The following is a 7,391-nucleotide window of genomic DNA, read 5'->3' on the forward strand; positions in this document are numbered from 1 at the left end:
CTTAGATATCATTATATTATGGATTCCCTTTTTACAAATCCAAAGTGACAATAGTTCCTGTTTTAAGGGCAATTAATAATTAGTCCTTATAAACAGGAAACTAGGATAAACAAAATCATGCTCCTAATGGAACATCTCATGCAGGAGGATTTGGCTCCACTTATCAAAATTTTCTCTAAAGTCAGAATAAAGAAACACAGCCAAGACAGGACAAGGGTGACTGAAATAACAGAGGAAAATGATAATACAATGATAATGACCTATGCTAGAAAAAAATGAATTAATAATATTGCCTATTAATGAACTTTTTATTCATAAATAAGTATGTTACAGCATACATTACCTTCAATGATTTCCAGAAGAATGGCTAACAGTCTGGCATGTGAGCTTACACGTATGCCTGAGTGCACAACATCTCTCACCACTGGATCTGTGCTGAACTCCTGACTGATGCAGATGAAGATCTTCTGTGATGAATAACATCAGCCACTGGACAGAACTGGACTTGGCTAAATCTAACAACTGCTCAAAATGGACTTGTGCTGTTTCACATGTAGAATGTTGTGTATATATATATATACATATATACATACACACACACACACACACACACACACACACATATATATATATATATCCCTGATAATTAAGATTCCTTTGAAATTGCTTTACAAGAAATATATGAGGAAGCAAAGGTTATACACACCCTTTTCCAAGACTCTTTGCAGTTCTGGTGGACATCTCTCACTGGGACTGTCTGACGTTTTTAACATTGGCCAGTATAATAGCATCTTTGATTCTACTTTGTTGTTTATTCTCTTGCTGTACTCTTTGTCAAACATTAATGGGAAACTACAAAGCATGGGCCATTACTTGGAGTTCCAGGTACTTTGCTTTATATATTGATCTAAGAATATTGATCTGAGAATGTTATGCCATGGCATAAGAATTGAAGAAGGATACTATACTGGGTGAGTGATGTTTATTTTCTTGCCCCAGGCTAGGTGACTTAAGCTTTTAAACTAAGAGTAGTATACTGGTTAGGTGATGTTTCCTTTCTTGTCCCAGACCAGGAGGCTTAATCTATTAATCTGAGAATATTATACCGTGGAAGAAGAATACTGCATTGGGTGGGAGATATTCCTTTTCTTGCCCCAGACCAGGTGGCTTAATCTCTTAAATACTGTACTGGATGGGTAGGATATTCCTTTTCTTGCCCCAGACCAGGTGTCTTGGTCTATTAATCTAAAGTACTATTGCTGTAAGCAGATCTGTTCCTAATGCATATTCTTGTTGTGTTGATTAAGTGATGTTCAAATCATGTAGATACCTTAACACCTTTAAGTTTGTATAAAATATTTTAATGGTTTGTCCTGTATTTAAATGAAAGTATATGTATAAACTAAATTTACTCCCCAAAATGACCATGGCTTACATTGTGAACAAATCAGACTCTAAGGGTTGAATTTAAGGGAAACATACATTTGTAGAGTCTGTTCTGTTCAACTGATGTTGCCACTAGGTGACCTTGGTAAGAAGTAGTTGAAGTGTGCACTTTAGCTGGGAGGACTGGCTATCCTCCTAGAAGGAAGTGTATTTTGATAATGATACCTGGATCCCAGGAAGCTCCTCTCAGTCCCTAACCAGTTCCCAGAGTATCAAACTGGGCCCAATCACATAAGCTAATTGGAATTTGGCCACTAATGTGTAAAGATATCATACAAACTGATTGCAAGCAGTTAGAGGAGTAGAATAAGAAAGACAGAGGAGAATCTTATGAGAGAGAGAGAACATGTCAACAGAATATTATCTGGGAAAAGAACGCTCTGCTGTGGATTTTTACTAAGGAGACTCAGAATGCTGTTTCTAAGATTTCTGTGGATTTTTATTAATGAGACCAGAAATGCTGCTTCCAAGACTTCCCAGTATTTCTCTTCAGGTATTGGTGCCATCTTATCTGGTGATGTAACTATGCCTTATTTTTGAGAGCTCTTTTAATTATTTTCTTTTATTTACTTTTTAAATAAAATCTGTTTTTATATTGCTGAAGTCTGTGTTGGCTGCAAAACTGAACCTATAAATTAAGGGGTCACAAATACCACGTTGCCTTTCATGCAACATTCCCATAGGGAGATACTGGAAGGAAAACAAGGGTCACAGGTCCCAAACAATACCAAAACCCTGCAGAGAATAAACCATTAAATTTCAAGGTCTGAGAATCATCTCTGAGCAAGGTTTTGCCCTCTGGGGACCTGATAGAATGACAGCTCCAATCCATAGTGCTTGCATGGTGGACATGCTCTCCCAAAGACTCACCTTTATGAAGGATTGTAGTGACAGCTAGACTCTGAAATCTCTGGTGCATAAGCTCCACCCTCTGAGATAATGGTGTAATGGCACTCTTCCTGAACAATGGGATGCCCTCTCCACGTGCCAGAGCAGACTCACCCTTTCCACACACATGGGGTGACCTGCCATCTTGACCTCTACCAATGTCTTTATCTCAGCCTCCATAGATGTGCTCTTGTAATGATTTCTCCTTCTATTTATCACTGGAAATGGTTCCATTCATGCAACTATAACAAAAAAAACTTATATTTGCATGTAGTGCTTAGGGGGAAAATCCAACAAACTATTGGAATTTCCACAGATCCTTCCTGGATAACTGCACCTCCAATACTGACTTACACTGAGTAATTGATTGGATCCAGGTTCAGTTAAATCCCAAGATAGATCACTGCCTACTGTGGACACACTTTTCAGAAGTTCAGGATTTTCCAAAACATCAATTTCTGGTTTCTTTATGCCTACTGTAAGCTGCAAGGAGAAGCCAGACTGCAATTTAGACATTTAGCTTGGAAATCTCCTCAACTAAAAGTACAAGCTCATTTCTTTCAAGCTCTTCCTTACATATGACATCAGAACCTAATTTAGCCAACTTCTCTTTATTTTAACACAAGGAATGCCTTTCTTTCAATTTTCAATCAAATCTCAGTCATTTCCATTTAAAGTCTCATTGGAAATAATTGCAGCATTCATATTTCTAACAAAAGCCCCTTCAAAGCAATCAGGGATTTTCTATCCAACACCAAGAAATCCTTTCAGCCTCTACTCATTACCCAATTCCAAAGTCAATTCCACATTTTTTATATTTCCAACAGCAGAATCCTATACTCCTGATACTAAATTCAGTGTATATTGTTCCTTATTGTTCAGCCTTTAATTTTACTATGGTAAATCAGGTGACAATTACCACACCTATTAGTCACATAAAAGAAGTGGCAGGTTTCTGCAAAGATTACATCAGTAATGCATTGCCCATATTGGCAATCAAAACATGCTGATGATCATTCATTAATTAATATTCATTAAGAATAGTTATGCTTTGTATGGAATAGATTTATACAGGTTCTTTGTGAAAGCCTCTATGTGATATTAAATAATGTTCTTCAGGCATGATTCTCTAAAAGAAAAATAAATGCACCAGGGAAACTTTTGAGTACCAGTCATAGTCCAAAATAATCAGGGTAGCACACCTCAATGTACTACCAGGAAAATCTGTCCATGGCTGCCTTGGGTCTTGCTGAGACTGGATGAACACATCCTGTCTTGTCACCAATCTGGGCTTCTGAGCCATTCCCACATCCACAATCATATCATTCACCACAATGTATGGTGATTGCATGGTCTAAAAGTAGTGAATTTTTTCTCAAATCCTGCATATTTGAACTCTTCACATTTTTGGAATTGGATTTAGGCCTGCATTACTAGGCAGTTAAAGATAAAAAGAAATTTTAGGCATAATTCTCCCCCTGTACCTATTTTTGAAACAAAAAAGAAAAGTAAAGTGAGAGAGAGTTGAAGAAGTACTGCTTTATTGGCATGTTTGCAATAAAGCATCTGTAATGTACTAAAAAACAAACAGGTAAACTTAAAAAAAATTAAAACAAAATAATTTGGGAGAAATAAACATCATATTAGTTTCCCAAACAATTTTTGTTTGCATAGTTATTGGTCATTCAGAATGAAACCTATTGATAAATAGATTGTTAAAGTAAAGTTAGCAATCCTACTCTTTATTCATCAATAATGATAAAGTTAAAACTGAAAATTCCCCTTTGTATTTGGGCAAACAAATGTATTCCAAACCACTTTCATATTTAAGCTTTGGAAACATGTTCATCATAGGTTCTTGGAAAAAAGAAACAAGTGAGTAAATTTATTGTTCTAAGGAGTGGAAAATTTTGTATGCATTTCCATCAAATATGATGACTAGATGACAGAACTGGTTTATAGTAATTAATTTTGTATTGCTATTAGTCTTGTTTTATGCAGGTTTAAGCTGTATTTAAACTCTTGTTTAATCTTAATTTTACTGCTTGTTTATTTGCTGACAGACTTAACATTATGGAAATCATACTTTCTTATGTTTTGGTTTTTAATTGAACACTGTAATATTAACAGTTCTGAACCTAAATTTTGAAGGGAAAAGAGTCTGTAATTCCTTGAAAATGTACTCTGTTCAAATGACTCTAACAAGACATTAGTACTCATCATTGCCTTTGCAGCAAAAAAGTGCTTGAAAAACATAGATCAACTACTATTATTCAGTGTTCACAGTTTTGCACACTACCTCATGTACATTGCCAGAGAAAAAGTTGTTTCCTATATTTAATCCATGTTCATATTTATGTTGGGAAATTAGTCTGTAATTATTAGCCAAGTTATGCTGTCATGTCTAGATATGCAGGTACCTATTTAATGTTATTGTACTATTAAAATTCTTTGTATGTATTAGACAAAAATAAAAATGTTATTAAGCAATAATTTTGCTTAATAATTTTGGTTACAATGACAGATTTAAAGAAACATTTATCTCTGCTTCCTCCCCAAACACAATTAAATAATGGTGAATTTATGAGATAGTTTGAAACCCATAAAAACAAATAAAAGGAGAAAGAAGGTCCAAATGAGGAGTCATATTAGGTATTCTATATGATAAGAAAGTTCATAAAGAAAGGATTAAAATTCGTCATCTAAGGCTGGTGCAATGGTGGCTCACTGGCAAGAATTCCTACCTGCTGAGCTGGAGACCTGGGTTCAATTCCCAGAGCCTGTCCCTGCAAAAAAAAAAAAAAAGTAGTGCAAAAAAAAGTAGTGCTAAAGTAGTGCAATGTATAGGCTGCACAGGTGTAAGCAGAAAAGCATCAGCCTAGAGACAAAAGGCACTTAAGGAAGGACATGGAGGTGAAGGATACCAGTAAATATGGACTTTTGGGGGAACATAGATATTATAAAATGTGAAGCCCTCCATTATACTGAAGATATTTTGCAGAATGTTGGTGGCCAACTTGCACTCAACTGGGAGAATATTGGTGGTTTCTTTTCAGAATAATTCACTCCTTGACAAAATGGTATTTAACATCCTTTAAATCTCCACATCTCTTTCCAATAAAGGTCAGGTCCAATAAAGGTCAGGTGTTGATATGTCCAGTTCATGCATGCTGCAATTCCAATATACATATTCCTCTTAATATTCAACTTGAAGCTGATGATCCTCAGGTTATTTTGGACAGTCTATAATTTAGAAGACAGAGAACCAAGGAATATAATATTAGCAGAATAAAAGAAAACCAGAGTAACCAGAGGTATTGCTGGGAATAGGAGAAATGATTTTGTAAAGCAGTAAAATCTTTCATTTGGAAAAAAGAGGAGAATTCTTCCAAAGAAAGCCCAAGGGAACTGGGAAATGTAATTGCTTCAATATTTGCAGCATAAAACCCACACTGGGCTGATATACAAATCTTGTTTAATGCCCTGATAACAGGAGTAAAATATAATGGTAATAGAAAAGGTAAAGTAGAAAGCAGGTATGAAATGAGGAGAAAATCCTGAATGGAATCCAAATGATGCAGGCAATTGAGCTATATTACAGTATTATAAAGAGTGTATTGTTGTGGATCTGTGAAAAGTGGTCTCTAAGGCTAAAACTTCCAAATTATAAAGTAAGACAGGAACCAAAGGAAAGTCCATCAGCTTTCCATGAAAGAATGTATCTTACTTAAAGGTAGTACATTGATATAAATATGGAAAGCCCAGAAAATATTACAAACATAAATATGACCTTTATTACTCAAAGTTTTCATCATATAAGAAGGAAGCTACAGAAAATGGATAGAGCTCTAGAAATGCCTACCCTTGGATTGGTTGAAAGAGCTTTTTAAATTAATAACAACAGAGACCAAGTTAAAGTACACTGATAACTTTAAAACTATGCAGCATTTGAGGACTGATACCTTAGGAAGCAAGCGGCACTGTTCAGAAATCTAATAAATCAGGACCAACAAAGATGGGGCTATAAGAAGGACATAAAATCCCTGGGCCCCCCCTCTAGAAATGGGAGGGATTCCTAAGGAATAAAGAACCAGCCAATGTGCATACTGTAAGAAAGAAGGACAATGGAAGAGGGTTAGCCCTCATTTCCCCCATGGAAAAACCTGAGAGAAGAACTACAGATCAAATTCCAGATGCCCCAATGAGAGGAGATGATGCAACTGAGAGCAACTTGGAATGCAGTGGCCAAGGGCCTCTATTAGAAGAAACACCACTTCTCTTAATCTCTCACCAAGAGCCTCAGGTAGCAATACCTGTCAATACAATCTTATTAATATAGAAGCCATGTAGTCATTAATAATAAGAAGCTATGTGATTTACAACCAATTGTTACTGTAATGTCAGTATCCAGTAAGAGAGGAAATAAACCATTTCATGGGTTAGACTGCCTAATTGGGATTGAAAATGTAAAGTTTAGTTTCCTGTAGGTAGTAGGATGTCTAGCTACCCTGCTAGCAAGGGACCTTTTAACCAAGTTAAATACACTGATAACTTTTTCACCAGATTATTTGTCTTTAAAAGTGCCTCCAGGCCAAGTTTGTGCATTGCAGGCCGCAGTATAGTTCACTGAGGGAATAACCAATCCATGCCTATCCCAGAAAAAATCTTGGATGCTGTAAAACCAGATACATGGGCTGATGGAAAACCCACAGATGCAAAAACAGTAAGACTAGTCCAAGTGAAATTTCAAATCCATATACTATAGAGCATGTTAAACAATATCCACTTAAACAGGAATCCAGAGAAGGAATTGCTCCATTAATAGAGACATTTTTGAAACATCAATCAATATGACACTGTCAATCTCCATATAACACTCCATTATTGTCAGTGCAGAAGCCATGTATTCGAAATGAACACCAGTATATGTAAGATCTCTGGAATTTCAATCAAATTATAGAAGACATTCACCATGTAGTTTCAAATCCATACACTTTACTTAGTATTGCACACCCCTTAATCCAGAATCTCAAGAACTTTCTATTTTTGGAAGAGAA

The sequence above is a fragment of the Tamandua tetradactyla genome, chromosome 11, assembly GCF_023851605.1.
Source record: "Tamandua tetradactyla isolate mTamTet1 chromosome 11, mTamTet1.pri, whole genome shotgun sequence".
Taxonomy (NCBI): domain Eukaryota; kingdom Metazoa; phylum Chordata; class Mammalia; order Pilosa; family Myrmecophagidae; genus Tamandua; species Tamandua tetradactyla.